The 18,654-nt window shown below is 35.2% G+C and overlaps 1 protein-coding gene across 3 annotated transcripts in view; it reads right to left on the reverse strand.

The window, feature by feature from the left end:
* The window catches only part of SPATS2L (spermatogenesis associated serine rich 2 like), a 220,663-nt gene that overhangs the window by 107,672 nt on the left and 94,337 nt on the right, over nucleotides 1-18,654 (reverse strand). The window contains exon 1 of one of the 3 annotated variants that reach the window (XM_074302752.1): nucleotides 5,849-6,112. The exons of the other annotated variants lie outside the window; for them this stretch is intronic. The gene's annotated coding sequence lies outside the window, so the exon portion shown is untranslated. Of the gene's footprint in view, nucleotides 1-5,848; nucleotides 6,113-18,654 lie in introns of those variants that run through there. 3 annotated transcript variants of the gene reach the window in all.

Raw genomic sequence — 18,654 nt, forward strand, 5'->3', positions numbered from 1 at the left:
TTTGTTTTGTTTTTTTAATGTGGTATAAGAACTAGGAAAAACCACTTACAATTCAGCCAGGTAGTGACATTTGTGGGAAGAGGAAAAGGGATTACTTTCTTTCCCTTAAGAGGACTCTCAGAAACATGTGCAGATAGTGAAAGAGATGGAGGAAGATATAGTTGTCATTCACAGATTCCTTCTTTTCAACTTGGTGCTGGTTCAACTGCTTGGCCTGGTCCTCAGGAATTATTTTTATGACCTTGTATTCTTTTGGTATAAAATAAAACATTTATTTTCAGTTCAATTTTTAAAAAAGTATTTCTTTTTGCTGAATTGTGCTGTGTGACTCACAAAGGGAAAAAAAACCCTTTTAAGTATGAAATACTGATATTGAGCACTTTAAAATTCTTGGTCAACTGGCCAACTTTTATTTTTAAGCAGATCCACCAGCCACATATCTCTTTTGAACAAGTTTTGATGTAAAGTAATATATAATATTTTTGTGAAAGAATTATGAGATAAAATGATATGAAAATAATGTTGGAATCGCTTTCGTTTAAGCTTTGGAGACTTTCTTTTCTTTCTTTCCTTTTTTCTTTTCTGAATTTGACAATTCACTTAAATAATGGGGAGAGCCAAGGGCTTTCCAAGCTGATTCATTTTAAAGTCAATCGGGAAGTAGTAGGGAGAAGGGAATAAGCATTTATTTGTGCCTATTATATGCCAGGAAAGCATACTAAGCATCTTACAAATATTATATCATTTGATCTTCATAATAACACTGATAAGTAGATGTTCCTACTATCTGTATTTTACAGTTGAAGAAACTAAGAGACACACAAATAGATTTAAAATTAGGTCATCCTGACTCTAATCTAGAGCTCTTTCCACTGCATTACCTAGCCACTTTTAGTGATTATTTGATCCAACCTACTCATTTAATAGATTAAGAAATTAAAGTCCAAAGAGACCATTACAAACCTTTCACCAAGAGAGAATGGTTGTTCAAATCTATAATCCCTGATATGAGGGAGTCTGAAGTTGGTGGATAATTTGAGCTCACAGATTAAGCTGCAGCTCATTAAGCCAGCTGGGTATTCAAGTAGCCAAGTGGAGTTAACCAAGATAGTAAGCTCCTAGCAGTGAGGACCATGAGGCTGCCTCAGGAGGAAAAACCCAGAGCCCAGATTGGAAATGAAATATGGTCTTTATAATACTAGGATGACTCAGATTCACAGAATGAGAGAATTTCAGATATGGAAGAACCCTCGGGATCACTTAGTATTTTTTTTTTTTAACCAGGCTTTTGTTTTTAGATTTATGGCAAGTTTTGAGTATTTTTTTAAGAAGAATCAGCTCAATAAGGACATTGGTTAATACAAACAAACAAAAACAACAAGAAAAAAACCAAACCAAACCCATTTCTCACAGCATTCTCCAAACAGATTTTCTTTATGCTTACTAGCTTCAGAGAAGGAGAGGAAGTAGTAGGTTTCAGATTTAAAATTAGCAAAATGATCCCGGGAGTATTTCCAACCCAGTGGTTAAAAAATTGAGTGTGACCATGTCTACATGCTGAAGAGCAGAATAACGGAGGATATATATTATGTTAAGGTAAGCAGATAAGTAAAGAGAGTGCCAGGCCTATAGTCAGGAAGGCTCATCTTCCTTGGTTCACATCTGAGTTCAGATACTTAATAGCTCTTTAAAGGGGGGCAAGTCACTTAATCCTGTTTGTCTCAGTTTCCTTATCTGTCAAATGAGCTGGAGAAGGAAAAAAAAATCACTCCAGTATCTTTCCCAAGAAAACTACAAATGGGGTCATGAAGAGCCAGACATGACTGAAAAAAAAAAAAAGACTGTAGTGACAAGTGAGCCAGAATAGTCTCTCTCTCTCTCTCTCTCTCTCTCTCTCTCTCTCTCTCTCTCTCTCTCTCTCTCTCTCTCTCTGTCTCTTTCTCTCTCTCTCTCTCTCTCTCTCTCTCTCTCTCTCTCTCTCTCTGTCTCTTTCTCTCTCTCTCTCTCTCTCTCTCTCTCTCTCTCTCTCTCTCTCTCTCTCTCTCCCTCTCTCCTCTCTCTCACTCTCTCTCTCTCTCTCTCTCTCTCTCTCTCTCTCTCTCTCTCTCTCTCTCTCCTCTCTCTCTCTCTCTCTCTCTCTCTCTCTCTCTCTCTCTCTCTCTCTCTCTCTCTCTCTCTCTCTCTCTCTCTCTCTCTCTCCTCTCTCTCTCTGTCTCTCTCTCTCTGTCTCTGTCTCTCTCTGTCTCTGTCTCTCTCTGTCTCTCTCTCTCTTTCTGTCTCTGTCTCTTCTCTCTCTCTCTCTCTCTCTCTCTCTCTCTCTCTCTCTCTCTCACACACACACACACACACACACACAATTGAAAAAAAAACGTGATGACTCAATGTCAATAACAATTTTTTTTTTAAAGTGCAGTGTGTTTTACTTTCATTTCTCTAAAAAGAGAGTGCTTAGTTTTACTTTCTGGTTCTCCTATATTAGGTCATTGCTTCAGCCCTACCTATGACCTCTGTGACCCTCAGCAATTCATTTACCATTTCAGAGTTTTAGATAACTCTCTAAGACTGTAAATTACAAAGAACATGTATCACTTGCCTATGGAAAATTGCCAGCCCCAGCCCCATTATCCTCATCAGAGAATTTCTTTTCACTGAGAAACCAATGATGTGAAATTTCTAGTCAGGAACTCCTGCTTTCAAATATTGCTAATATTAATTAGCTGTGCACCCATGGGCAAATTATCTGACCTTGTTTCTTCAGGTATGAAGTAGGGATAAATAATATAACAATATCAATTTCAAATTATTATTAAGCTCAAATGAGACCATTCATATACTTAAAGCATTTTGCAAAGTGCTATAATAGCTTTAGATTTACAAGCTTAGTAGCATAATTTAATGTTTGTTAATTAATTCATATCTTAATTTAAAATTTAATACCATGACACTTTTGGGTTACTCTAAATAAATTTCGTTGTTCAGTCATTTTGATCATGTTCAACTCCACCCCATTTAGGTTTTTCTTGGCAAAGAAGATATTAGAATAGTTTTCATTTCTTTCTCCAGTTCATTTTGGAGATGAGGAAACTGAGGCAAACAGAGTTAAGTGACTTGCCCAGGGTCTCACAGCTAGTACGCGTCTGAGATCACATTTGAATTCAAAGGTCTTCTTTAGTTGATGCTGGCGTGCCATCCACTGATTATTACTTATAAGACTACTCTCCAACAATTGTTCTGAAATGAAGTAAACTAGCATAATTAGAATATGATTATGTGATGCTATTAACTGTAAGTTCTCCTTTATTCAAAAAACAGCTTGAGGCTGAATGTTAATTTAAAAGTACCAGGATATTATAAGTTTGTAGCAACTTCACTACACAACTTCTAAGGATAAATGTTAGGAAAATCCGTGGTTAAAAGTCCTTCCTTTTTTGAAATACTAGATATGTTTTGCATTCAAAAATATAAATGCCTGTTAAGCTTTCTATGGGAAGAAAAGGGGGAAAATAATATTTTACTTAAATGGGTGTTTAATTGTCAATTCTTGTTTGAAAAGTCCAGCACCCATGGATAGGTAAAAATATTCATTCATTTAGGATATTACTTAAAGAAATCTGGGGCAAGAAATGCAATATGAAACCTTTTGAGTAGAACTTTTCAGTCACCAGCCTCTGATGACCTTCACTGTAGAGGCTGCTGCATAGGAAGATCTGGGCAGAACAGTGTAGTAGCAGTAGTAGTAGCATCAGCAGCACAGAATTAATTTTATTGCCTACCCAACTTTGAGCTTCTCATTTGAGTCTTGGCAAACGTTTGTGAATTGAGGTTCATATTACTTTTTCAGAAAGTACCAAACCAACCATGGTTCAGGATGCAAATGGAAGAAGAGAGCAAAGGACATTGAATATAAGTAAAACAGAATTTAATGGCTGGAAGCCAAGAAAAGGGAGAGAGAGTGAAAAAAGAAAATGGAAAGCTTTATTAGCATTGATCTTTGTCATTTAATATAAAATTATTTCATTTTGAGGTTTCTGACATCTTAAGAATATAAAGAAATGCCTTAAAAGAAAACATAATCTAATATAAGCTAATACCTGACTAGGCTTTTTACTGCTTTGTAGATAGGAAGTATTTTTCTTTAAAGAAAATATGTAATCCCACAGGGATGTGAGTGACCTAGACCAAGCTGCAAGTATCTACCTATACTAGCAGTCGTGCCTGTTTCTTTAGGATACAAGAACGACTTTGAAGTATGTCCATCTCAAAGAGGTTTTGTATCAGGAAAAGAGCCCTGAACTATGTAAAAATTAAAAATGCACTTCTTAGGAACTCTGCACTTCTTAGACAAACAGATTAATTTTTGTTGTTCAGTCATTTCACTCATGTCCAACTCATTGCAAGCGCATTTGAGGTTTTCTTTGAAGAGACAATAGAGTGCTTTGCCATTTTTTTCTCCAGGGTTAAATGAATTGCACAGGGTCCTAAAGCTAGTAAGTGTCTAAGCCCAGATTTGAATTGTCTTCCTGAATCCAAGTTGGGCACTCTCTCCATTGCACTACAGTTGCCTTATAAGCAGATTAGTAGCTTTCAATATAACCTGTGTGACTTAAGTAAATCATTTAACATTTCTGGGTCTCAGTTTCCTCATCTGTACAATGAAATACATCGTACAGACTGAAAATAGATGAAACAAAAAGTTCTCCAATCCACAAATCTATGGTTTGCAATCTATATTGTAGTAAATAAAAAGACCATAGTTAGGTGCTTATCATATATTACTACTCTTGTGGAATTTGCATGTAGAATTTCCTTAGTGGGAATTTCAACAAAATTCCACACAAAAGTTTATCTCACATCAAAAGCCATCAAAAGTCTCTTCCTTAAATTTCCTAGGACTCACTACCTATTCCCCTTTTCTGCCACTATATCCCTGTGGGAATTACTGCAGAACAAATGGGCAGGCTTTATTAATACTACTGACTTAATAAAATATAAAGTTCAGCACCTCAGAATACAATTGGACCATTTTTATCTTATTTCCTTATAATATCAATTTTATTTTATATAAATACAAAAATATTTATTGATTTTTGAAAAGATTAAATAGAATTTTGCACTGAAAAAAATGACAAACTCTAAGCCTGGCAAAGATAGGCCCTTTTTTTGCACTGCTGATAGAAAGAAAGGTATTCATTCATCTCAGAGTAAAAATCCAGAGAAATGAACTACAGTATGGCCTGCTACATCTTTGGGTCACATTTCCTTTGCAATGTGCTTGTAAATTTATAATATTCCTGAGATATAGGAGAGAACTCTTCCTTATTATATGAAACATTGGGTGAATTTCTTAAAAGTGAGAATGGAAGTCAGTGATTCCCCCCAAACCACAATTGTCATAAGTTTAAGAAACACAGAATTCTTTTAAAATTATAGAAACACTGACATATAATACAGGAAAGTAATAATAATAGTTCATATTGAATATTTTCCTTACAGCAATTCTGAAAGTAGTGGTATGCATTATTTCATCCCTGGTTTATAATGAAGAAACAGTTCCAGAGAGGTAAAATCCACAGAATTCTACCTCAGATCTTATCTCAAGTCTTATTTCAAGTCCAATCCTCATTTTTCTTCACCACTCTGCTTCTCAGTGTAAACAGAGGAAAGCTTTGGCATTAGTTCCAATTGGGCCTTGTTATTTACACTGACCCTTCTCCTGATGACAAATTTCTTCCTCCTTTCCCTTGATCTTTCATTATTTTCCTGTTCTGGGAGGAAGGTGGCAGGGCAGGGGGGGGAACAAACCTAAAATAGCCCACCCCTTTTAGAATTGAAACAAGTCTCAACTTACGTTTTCTAGGTCTCCTTGTTTTCAAAGCAGAGTTCACAGGATGTGAGCTAGGGTCCTTCCTGGGGAGCTGGCTCCTTGTCTCTGTTTCAGCCCCTGAATCACTCACAGCCCAATGGTGTCTAATCCAGAGAGTAAGTGGAGCAGGTGGGGCCAGAGAATGAGGTAGGTGGCAGGGCCCAGGAGGGGTGGAGGCACCAGCTGTTTGCCAGCAGCCAAACCACCGGAGGCTCAAATGTACCTGCCACCTCCTGAGATGCTGCTGTGCTCTCTGGGTAATAAGTTCACAAGGTCTTTGCCTTGGGTACCTGGCACCCGGGTTTATGGAGGCAGAAGCACTCTGGCCCCTGAGAATGCCTGAGTGCTACATACTCTCTCAGAGATAGCAAAGGCAGAGATACACACTGCAGCTTGTAGTTTGTCATAGTTCCAAAGGTCATCCTATAAAAGGTTCCTAATCACATGGCTAACTTATCACCCACATCACCACAATAAAGCATTTCATTCCTTAAGGAGGTATCATTTTGTAGACGTGAGTACTTCCTCCATCAATGTAGATTACGACCATTCCATAACTTTATCTATGTTTTATATTTATGAACTATACATTTTTGTAGGCTGCATAGAGGGAGAAAAAAATGCTCCATTCAGAGTCTGAAGACAAAAGTCCAAATTCCTGTTCTGCTATTTACTCTAGGTATGGTTTGGACAAGTCATATAACCCCCTTGGACCTCTTTCCTCATATGTTAAATAAGGAGGTTGAGCTAGATGATTCTCAGGTCTAATCCTAAATTTATGGCATGTGTACATGTTATTTCTGTCAATAGAATAGAAATTCTTACTTTCATATTTGTAACCCTAGCACTGAATTGCTTTTATTAAGTAATTTCAGGCACGCCCAACTCTTGTATGACCCCATTTAGAGTTTTCTTGGCAAAGATACTGGAGTGGTTTGCCATTTCCATTGGCAAAGATACCTCTTCAGCTCATTTTACAGATGAGGAAACTGAGGTAAACAGGATTAAATGACTTGCTGAGGATCAGAAAGCTAGTAAGCGTGTGAGGTCTGATTGGAATTAAGGAAGGTGACTCTTCCTGACTCCAAGCCCAGCACTATATCTGATGTGCTACCTTGCTGAACCTAGCACTAAATATAGTGCCTCTTTCATAAAAAAAGTTCTTTTAAAAAATTAGGAATGAAACTACAAGCATCATTAAATGCCTACTCTCTACCAGTCACTGTGCTGGAGGTGTGGATAAAAATACAAGTGAGATGGTCTTTGCTCTTAAAGAGTTTGCTTTCTACTGATGAATGAAATTGACTTATAGATAAATAGATTTGAGACACACATTCATTAAGAAAGATAGATAGGTAGATGGATATACATCCATACATCCATAGTAATTGGGACAGAGGTGCTCACAAACAATGAGATTTAATGAAATACCTCTTGAAGGCATTGGTACTTGAGCTGGGTCTTAATGGGAACAGGGGCTCCCAGAGGCATTAGATAGAGTGCCAGGCCTGGAGTCAGGAAGATTTACCTTCCAGAGTTGAAATCCAGCCTAAGACATGCTAATGGGACAGATCATTTCATCCTGTTTGCCTCAGTTCCCTCATTTGAAAAAAAACTGAACAACAATTTCAGCTTCAATTTATAGCATGGCATCTTACCAATAAGAAATTGGCTGCAGTCTACTAAGTCCAACAGATCTTCATACTAACTCGTCTAGTCATATTTTCTCAATATCCTTGTATCTCTTTTTCTGACTACCTTGTGAGCACTTGCTCTGTGTGAGTTCTTCATAAAATAGTCTTTTTGGCAAATACAAAATTGACATTCAATCAATGTGGCCAGTCCAACAGAGTTGTGCTCTCTGCAATAGAGTCTAAATGTTTGACAGTTTAGTTCAAGATAGGACCTGAGTGTCTGGTATCTTATCTTACTAGGTGATCTTTAAATCTTCCTAAAACAATTCAAATGGTAATGATTTCATGGCACTAGTATATTGTCCAGGTTTTACAGGGATACAACAATGAGATCAGCACAATGATTCTGCAGTCATTCTAATACCTCTTCTCTCCCACACTTTCATTCAGAGATTTCCAAACATGGAGCTTTTATATGTTAACCACATTATGAACATGAACATCCCTGGAAAATATACTGTCAAAGTAAGTGAATATATCCACAGAATTCAAAATTTCTCCATTTGCTATAATTGATGGTTCCATGTATAGATGGCATGATGCTGGCGGATGGAGGGTGTGTTTTCTTAGTGTTAATTGTTAGGCCAAAATTAGCACAGGCAACACAGAACCAATCGATCCATACCTTGTTGCATCTCAGTTTCACAGACTGCACTGAGTGCACAATTATCTGCAAACAAAAAAGTCATTCACTGGGGCAGCTAGGTGGCACAGTGGATAGAACACCAGCCCTGAAGTCAGGTGGACTTGAGTTCAAATCTGCCCTCAGACACTTAACACTTCCTGTATGACCCAGGGCAAGTCACTTAACCCCAATTGCCTCACCAAAAAAAAGAAAAAGAAAAAGAAAAGAAAAGAAAAAGAAAAAAAGAAATCATTCACCAACACTCCCTCCATTTTAGTTGTGACTTGTAGCCTTTTCAAGTTGAAAAATTCACCATCAGTGTGGTAGCAAAACTTGAGGTCATCCTCATTGAAAGCGTTAGACAACATGGCTAAGAAAGCTTGGGAGCAAGCACTCAGCCTTATTTTACTTCATTCGTGACTGAGAACATAAGAGATCATCATCCATTATCTGGAACCCAGGAAAGAATGCTGTCATGAAACTAATATACAATACTGAACTTTTCCGGGCACCAAATTTTGACATAATTTTTCATAAGCCTTCAAGACTGACAATATCAAAGCCCTTGGTCAGATCTACAAATGTTAGGTATAAGTAAATGTATTTTTAAAAGAGGAAAAGAGATTAGTATGGTATGACTTGTTCTTGATAAAGTCATAATGGCTTTTAGTGATTACTACTTTACTTTCTAAATGATCACAAACCATTCCTTTAATAGTACATTTTAGAAATTTGCCAGGAATGAAAGTCAAATTTCCTGGAAATTTTTGCTTTCTTTCTTTCTTTCTTTTTTTTTTAAAATAAGGACAGAAAAAAGTGGGAAAAAAAAATTAGGGACAGTATTTGCATATCACCAGCCTTGTGATACTTCCTCATTCTCTATGATTTTTCTAAGATTTGCAGCAATAGCGCAATAATGATAGGCACCACATCCTAGAATGTACTCAGGGATGTGTTTCAGCTAGGCCCAGTAATGAATTTATTGGGGGCTAGTGAGATGCTTTATTATCATTTGTTCATTTATTTTTCATTTCAATTCTGTTAACCATTTAGTTCTATCTTTCCTAATGCAAAGGTAATTTTCTTTGGTGATACAAAAGTTTAAAAAGTTCATCTTCTCTTCAATGTCTTTTATGATTCTCAAATATGCTGTGTGCACTGCCCCTATCTATTGTTTGATCCTAGTTTTATTCCCAATATAACTTTTTAAAAGTGTGTGCTTAATTTTCTTTGCCAGATGCAGGTTATTTTGTGATTTAGCACTCATGACATCATTCTTATGTTGTGATACTCTGGGATTTATACTTCTTTACCTGCCCTTGTTATCTTTTAGACATTAAAAAAACCAAAATTGGTTTTCACCCTCTTCTACTTAAACAGGGAGCTCTACCTTTTCTTCCTCATAGAATTTTTTGCATTTGTTTCTTTAAAAATTCATTCTTGAATCTTTCACATATGTTTTGGGCTGACTTATTTCATACAATCTTAATTTACAGAATCTTATTCTGTCCTTTCTTTTTTGAACCTTCTAAAGTTTGTTCTCTACAAATTTAGTGTTCTCATCAAACTATAATTTTCATTTCTCTCCTTTTCTGGCTCAGATTCTAAAGTGAACTTGTTACATCTCCCCAAGATTTCCATTATTACTACTAATGTTTCCCTTCTTTGTCAGAATGAAGTCCAGAATAATAGTTTACCATATCACTTACTGAACCATTTGAATAATCAGGTTGTCAGGTATGTGAGTCAAGAATTTAAGGCTCTTTTTCTTTGACAAGAAGAAATTTCTAGCAAATTTGGTAGACGCCCAAAATAAAAGTGAAGTTCTTCATCATTAGTATAATTGTGTCTTCATGTCAAGTTTGTAACCTGTTTCTCTATATCTTCACCCATTTACTCCTTTTGTCCTAATATTCTAGTATATGCCTATATTAATATTGCTTTTTTTCTTCCTCCATTGATCACTACCTAAATATTCTGCTCTAATTCATATTAAAGTACTAATAACAAATGAGAAATACTGTGTGCTCCTCTCAGGAGTGTGAAAATTTTCATTTTTATGGAGTATAAGACATTAACCCAAAGGGATGAAGCTGACAGAATTTCTGATATTGATGGTAAACTGTGAGAATCCCATTTTGAGGTAGGGAGATTTTCTTGGTATCTCCCAAATTATATTACATTTGCCTACATGGATGAAGTTTAGTTTTGAATGTATGAATATATTTCTGATCAGAAGTGTTGAAAACCTTTGTATAGAAAAGCATTATTTTTCTATATTACTGAGTTATTGTCTTGGCAGTGACATTCTAAGAAAACAAAATGATGGTTAGGAATGATGGAAGAATCTGTGAGACTAGATAAAAGGCTCTAATACACAGAGAACATCAATAGTAAAGAAAGAGGTATGCCCTGTTATTTTTTTTTTCAGCTATTTTGATTCTAGTGTTGACCAAAATTTGCTCCTTAGCATTCTTTCTTCTTCTTCTTGTACCTTCTTTTACAAAGCCAATAGAGAAGGAAATGTCAAAGGAGGGGATCCTCTGATTATCTATGGTGGTAGTTTTTTTAGTAAAATCAATGAATCTAGACCCTACAAGATGGCCTAAAAGACTGATTTTTCATTTTAAGATACATATAACTTGCCAGCAATACCATCATTTTTTCTCCATGGCCATACAAGTGGAACAAAATATTTAGTTTCAGTAAAATAAATATGCTACTAAAATATATCTTCCTAGTCATATGACAAAGAAAGATATATCAATTTAGGGTTCCCTTCCTTCATCACCTCTAAAATTAATTCCCTAGGACCTACTATCATAGTAGAGATATATTTCTATGATAGGAAATAAATATTCGTATTACAGAAAGAATAAAACCTTACATAAAGTGGAAAACTACTCAGAGAATATCTGAAATTCCATTTTAATGATGTCTCATGTAATTATATCAAAATGAATGAAGAGATTAAGAACACAATTTTGTGTCTCTTGAGGTTGATCTAATGTTATGAACAATAAAGACTTAGTCTGATCGTTTTATATTGCTATTAAAATTTTAGGAATCATGTTGCTCAGGAACAAACCTCTCAATTTCCATTTGAAAATCCACATATGAAAAGATAGAGGGATTTATAATTTTTAAATCAACATTTTATAATAGAAAAATTAATAAATAATCACCTTGTTATTTATGATAGTTAATATATAATTAAAAATGAGTAAAGAATATTCAAGCCCCTAAAAGTTTCAATAAATTATTAAAAATTATCTCATAAAAACTGTGTTTCTGATTATTTCCTATAGATATATTAAATATCATTTGATTCTTTTCTGTTGACTGCTAGTCATTCATTATATTTTATTGTAGTTTATATGCTCTCAACAGGAATTACAACATTTGCCATTCTGGTTTCATATTAGATCACCTTAAAATATAATTTTTCAAAGCTTATCCAGTCATAACTTCCATTATATAACTGCATATATATATAATATTATATATATTATATTATATATAATATTAATATATATAATATATATATTCCATAACTGCAATAACTTCCATTTCACCATCAGAGTCAAGGCATCAACTTATATTCAGCTTTATGGATCCCATCATCCTTGACTCCATTGCTAAAAATTTCTCTTTGGCCAGGTTCATCTTCTCACCATTCTTTATTCATCCTTTAATTCAGCATAAGCTAGATCATTTGGAAAGCCTTCTACCTCTACATTAATATCTATCTTCACTGCCCATCATAGCAAGTCTCTATGCAGTCTTTCCTCACTGATAATTATTGCCTACCTAACAGTTGATCCAAACCAGTGCTGAGGTTTACAAAGTTGTTTACAACTCTATCATTTTATCCTTACAATAACCCTATCTCTCCTTTTACAGATGGGGAAACTGTGGCACAAAGTCAGTAAGTGTCTGAGAGTCCATAATTGAATTGTGAACTTCTTGACTCCAGGTCCAGCTCTCTTCCCTATGGGCTATCTAGTGGCCCACTGTGCTAATGCTTCACTCATTTTGTGCTCATATGCTTGTACATTTGTATGTATGTATTCTCCCTAGGCAGTATGGCAATCTTTATACTATACAGTATTTGAGGAAAGCATCTGCGTCTTTTCCATGCTGAGTAAACCACTACAGTAGGTCCAAAAGTAGCTGCCAGGTATATTATAGAGGCTCAGCTAGGACCAGCTGAATGAATTGTGTTTATCTAGAATTTTGAGCAATAACAGTCTTGTCATTCTTCTGGATCATTACTCAAGACATTAAATAAATGAGAACTTTTCTTCAGTAGCCCAACTACTTTCCAGCTAAAAATAGCATCATTTATTATTTCCCTTGAAAGATTTTCTGCTAAATTTCACCCAATCCAATTTCAAGTCACTGAAATTTCAATGTATGAAATGCTGGATCACCTGCTTCACTTACATAAATATACAATGCTTCAAGCCTCAATTTTATTTATATCAAGTCTGTACAGACAAGGAATGGAATTTATCTGGTTTTAACTTGTGCTTATGGACATATTATAAAACATTCAAAGTCAACCCACCTGGTGAGTATTCATGGTGTACTAAACAATGTAGTTAGATATCTAAGGAAGTTGTGCAAGAAATAAAACAGTTGCTTATTCTCAAAGTTCATTTTAGTAAAGGGGTATTTTGGGAAAAACACAAATGGCAACTTAATTCAGTTTTGTGATATTGTGGGAATATCCTTGAATTTAAAATCAACGATCCTACATTCAGTTCCCAGGAGTGCTATTTATTACCCATGAGACACTTTGGACAAGTCAATGAGCCTCTTTGGGTCTTGGTTTCCTTATCTGGAAAAAGAAAAGACAAAACTTGAGAATCTCTAAAGTTTATTTTTGATGATTTGACTACACATATCACTAGGAAAAAGACAGGTTGTTGTAAGCATAAAGGATCAGGGAGAAAAGTGCTGTGAAACATTTGGAAAAGGTAGAGGCCTTTAAGCTGGAGGCTCTGGTTGTCCCTCTGAGTGGAAGACTGGGCCAAGAACTCCAAAACTTCCATTTAAGAGGGGAGTTCAGCTTAGAATTAATCATTTCTCATCTGGCTACATTACTTGGGCCTTTGCTAACTTTTCCATACTGTCCATGACTTCCGCTCCGTGCCTGAGGGCAGAGACTATACTTTTTAGTGTGTGTGTGTGTGTGTGTGTGTGTGTGTGTGTGTGTGTGTGTGTGTGTGTGTGTATAAATAAATATCCAGCCCTTAGAAGAAGAGTGTCTACTGACTGAGTGACATCTATGAAGTCTTAATGGAAGAAGTGGAACCTAAGTGAGGTCTGTTCCATAGGTAGGTGATGAACAGTACATGCAAATACACACAGAAAAGAGGGGGGAAATAAGAATGGTGGCTTCTGACTAAGCCCATTTTGGGTGAAACACAACTTTCTCTTTGATCAGGAACAAAGTAATATGAAAAAAATCTGGAAAGGTCAGATGGAGGTAGTACTAGAATAATGGAATTATGTTAGAATAAGAAAGTATTTAATAGACCTCAGAAAACCATGGAAAAGTTGTGATTAAAAGTTTGATGTGCTCAGTGGGGCACTGGAAAGATGATTATAGAAGACAGACTAGAGAATGGAGAGAGTTAAAGCACTGAAACCAGATAGGAGGCTATATGAGGATATGAACTTAAAGGGAGTGTGGTAGTAATAGAAAGATGTGATAGGAATTGAAGAGGAAGAAATTAGAGGACTGGCAATTTACTGTATAGAGTGAAGAGGAAGAAGAGTGAAAGGACTGAGAGAATGGTGGTATCATCAATGGAAATAAAGTAACAGAAACCAAAAACAAGAACATAACCTCAAGTCTAGGAGAATGGGAAAATGATGTCATTAACAGAAAGAGACTACCAGAAACTTAACATAAGCATAAACTCACTTCTTTAGAGAAGTAGGGGACTACAGAAGGGTCTGTATTTACTGTCCCCCTTTCAGATGATGTGTTGATTAGTTTTGCTGAACTATCTCCCTCCTGTTCCTCCTTTAATTTTTTTTTCTTTTTATTAGGTTATTTTTTCTTTTCCTTTCTTTCTGGGTTTGTTCTTGTTATTATAAGGAATGCCTGCTGAGTAGAGAAGAGGCAGAGATATTCAGGAATGAAGATGATTTTAAAAATCAATAAATATTTAAATAAAAGAAAAAGCACAGGTTTAATTAATTACAATTTACATAAACTGACATTATGAAATTTTTGAGTTCATTAGAAAAATTCTAACTTGTTAGGGAAAGCTTCATGCAGATGACTATATGTTTTATTTTGTAAGGGAGGCAGAATAAAACATGATGGAATGAATAGGAGATGATATTCTAATTAAAGGGAATAGTCGATATGAAAGTTTGAAGTCAGGAACATAGGATCAGTGGATCTTAGAGATCATTTAATCTAAATCCTTCAGTTTACAAATGAAGGAACTGAAGAAGAGACCATCAATAGGAGTTGGAAACAAAAACCTTCCCTTGACTATAACAAATCTCTTTTCATTTTAGAAACTTTTGCTATATTTTCCCCTCTATTATAACACTTTCACCATCCTATCTAATATCATAGACATATATGTATATTTCTTATCCACTCATTAGATTATGTGCTCCATAAAAAAAGAGATGGTATCTTATCTTTGTAACTTTAGAGAGCTCTGCATGGATAAGAAATGTGAAAAATATTTATTGGAGTAAAAAAAAATTGGACAGTCTGTAACTGCTTTAAGTTTGTAGTTGTGATTGTTTTATCTCAGTGGGTAAAGTTACCTACAAAATTTGCCACCTTTTTTTTCTACACTTCCTTATATTTTAAGGACTGGGGCAAAGAGACATGGTTTTTCTGAATTCATTTTTGGTCATGAAGCTCTTAGATTTGTGGCCTTTCCAGTTTTCCATTATCCTTTTTAGAATATTGGGCCAAGATTTGGATTTTTAGCAAGGACATTTAATGCACTCAATTCTCTCCTTCCCCCATTTTGATATTATTATGACTTAAAGATTTTATCCACCTCCAAATAAAGAACTGCAGGGCAAATTAAAGTTGAATTTCACTTAGCTCTACTGTAATAATTAATGAAATCCTATTTGTGGTTTCCTCCATTTTCATTTCTACCTAGTTTCCATATTATAAGATGACCAATGGCCAACAGAACTTAATTAACTATATCCAATCTTGAAAAAAAAATGCTCAGCCAAATGGAAACCCCAAAGCAAGCTTTGTTTCATTAGATGCTAACTGAAAAAAGACTGAGGAAGTAAGCATTGATTAAGAAGAAAAGCCCACCAATATATTTGCTTTTGTTTTTTGAAAGGGATGTTAGTTGACTTTAGCATGATTTCATTTTTCATTTCAAGCGTGATCACAAAGGACTATACAGAATAAACCCCTTCTACATTTCACAGAAGACTTAGAATGAGCCAGAAATTGAGTAAAGGCCGCAGAAATGCATCTCTCAAGATCTTGATCTATTTTCTTTAAAAATTGAACACTATTCTATACAATGGGGAAAAATAAATTTAACCATGACAGAAGCTCTCCATTTCCTCAAATCTCTGAATAATCAGCCCATTACCAGTATTTCTCTTGTCTCATGGAACTGTCACACTCTCAGGAACTCCTATTTTGTCATTTTTGTAGTTTTTCTTCCTTTTTCAAGGGTTTCACTCTAGTTTCCAAATAATAGTATGTACATCAACGGAAATAAAGTACTTGGTATGGAAGGAGGGGTGCAAAGGAGATCCAGGAAAAAGGTTCTCCAGTTCTTCTCTTAACAGTTATATTTCTGATTCTTCTAGCTATAAATGTATGCAAATAGCTCTGAAACTAAGCTCTGGCTTTGTTTTCCTTTTTCTCTCTTCTTTTCTTGGTCCTCATTCTTTTCTATTTCATTTCAACAAATATTTATTAAACCTTTTATGTATAAAGTAGTGCCTCAAGTGCTGAAAATATGAAGTTTGGTGTTTTGGTTTTTTTAATCATAGTTTCTGCCCTGAAGAAATTTATAATCTACAATATTTTTTGAAGTGAGAAGGAAAGAAATAACATGTACTTGATAAGTATAATACAAGTAGATAGGTTATGATGGAAACAAAATAGAAATCTACACAAAAAGTTTTTAAAAACTTTGAGAAGAAAAAACGCTTTTTATCTTTTTCCTTTTTTCTTCTTGTAATTTTTACCTTCAAGTGTGGCATAGCATAAATAAGCCTGGATTTGCAGTTAAAGCATTCAAATAACATCTGTGCTATTTACTACCTGTGTGAGTTTGGGCAAGTCCCTTAGCCTCTATGCTTTAGTTTTTGAGTCTATGAGATGAAATGTGAAGATTGGACTCAATGATTTCTAATGTTCTTTCCAACTCTAAATTCTGTGTTCTGGATCACAAGGCATTGCCCCCTCTTACTTCCATTCCCTCATCCCTCTTCAATGCCCACACCACCACCATCACCACCACCATTTTGCTCCCAGAGGCTAGTTACTTTCTACTTTAGTTCTAGAGATGGTCAACAGGTGGTAGTGATGGTGGTATTAGAGAAAGCCAGATATATAACAGGTATACAAAACCACCTGTTCTATAGCTGAGGTTAGCCTGAAAATGTGCAGAAGAGTTAATGATCCTTAGAGAAACACAAGTCACATTTTGATAATCTCAAGAGAATCTCTGAAGGACAATCAAATAAGTCATATAGACTATTAGTAAGAAAAAATTGTCTAAAGTAAATCCAGTCTGTCATGTTAGGTTCTGAGCTCAAGTTGATGCAATGGATCACATAAACATCATGAACAGGCTTTTTCATCTACTTTCTTTTACTTTTTAAATTTAGAAACACTATTAAGAGATGAGCATAAATTTTTATTAAAGTACTATTTACCTTCATTTACAAGTTAGAATTGAGAAAATACTATTTGAAGCAAAATATAAAAGAAATGATTACCACCTACATATACATGAATGCTTCAGTAATGTGATCATAGAATTTCAATTCAATAAATAACAATTATTAAGTACTGACTGTACAGAGCCTTGAGGAAGGTACTCTAAGGAAAGAAAATTTAGATAACCTCCATTGAGTTTACAATCTAGTTTCCAAGCTATCTTCCCCACAGTGATAGAACTTATATATTGAAAGGGATTTCAGAGGACATATCTTAACTCATACTTGAACAAAAATCCTTTCAATAGTAATCTTTTATCAATCCTTTGCTTGAAGACTACCAATAAATAAGAATCCATTACCCTTCTATGCCTTCCCCTTCTACTTTTGAAAAAATTTAATTGTTATGCTGTTTTACTTGATGTCAAGAAAAACAATCTACAATTCTACTTATTACTCTTAATTTTTGGCCACAGAGCCAAGCCAAACAAGTCTGTCTTCTCTTCTGCCTGTTAACTTCATATATTTTTTAAACATGAAGTCAGTAATCAAGTTCTCACTAAACTGTATTTTTGCAAGACTTAAACATCCCACATTTCTTTATCTGATCATCATATGGAATGATCATTAGGCCTTTCACCATGCTGGTCACCCTAACCTGGGCATTCTCTGGTTGATGAAGATCCTTCCCAAACTTTGCCACTTAAAACTAACCCCAAGATTTCTAATGTAATTTAATCAGAATTAGACGTGGGAATTATTGTGGCTGAAGCATCAACTACTGTTAAGCCTTCTGATGGTAAGCCCTTCCAAACAGTTGAGTCAGTTTACGCAGGTGAGATGCACAGTCTATTGCAAATCTTATACCTACAAATCTTTTCAGATGGCTACAATTTGTCAGAAATTATTTTTGAAGGCACCAAGGATCAGGATGAGTCATCAAAACAGGGCTATAGTGACAGATCATTATTATCAGTAGAAAATAAAAAATTATGATAGATTTCATCATGTGGTCCAATTTAACCAGCTTGATTCTTGGAAGATGGGTACAATCTATCAATGGCCCATACCTGCAGTTCCACTAACTTAGTAGAACTTGGTAGGGTATGTATTCTTCAGACATAGACCTTTGGAAAACAGGGTCATATCCACATAAAACTGAGGTCATTATTGAAATCAAACATCAGTGGAAGGAAATTAATAATAATAATAATAATAATAATAATAATAATAATAATAATAATAATAATATGCAGAATGTTCTCCAGTTTCCAAAGCACTTTCACATACTTGCTTCTTTTGATCCTGTTGATTAAAGAGAAATTCTCCAAAGTAGTCTCAGGTCTCAGCTTGTCTTTAGTTCTTAAAGCTCTGGGCAGCTCAAGCCTACTCTCTCTCCCTTTCAATCCATGGTCTCTTAACTCTAACTTCCTTCTTTGTTTCAGAGAGAGGTATGTTAATTGCCTCTTGCAGCTAGGACTAAATTACTTCTCCAGTACCTTGCCAAACGGAAACCTGGCTTGCAGCTCCCTTGGCTCAAATCCTCATACTTCCTCTAA

The sequence above is a fragment of the Sminthopsis crassicaudata genome, chromosome 3 (assembly GCF_048593235.1).
Source record: "Sminthopsis crassicaudata isolate SCR6 chromosome 3, ASM4859323v1, whole genome shotgun sequence".
Lineage (NCBI taxonomy): Eukaryota > Metazoa > Chordata > Mammalia > Dasyuromorphia > Dasyuridae > Sminthopsis > Sminthopsis crassicaudata.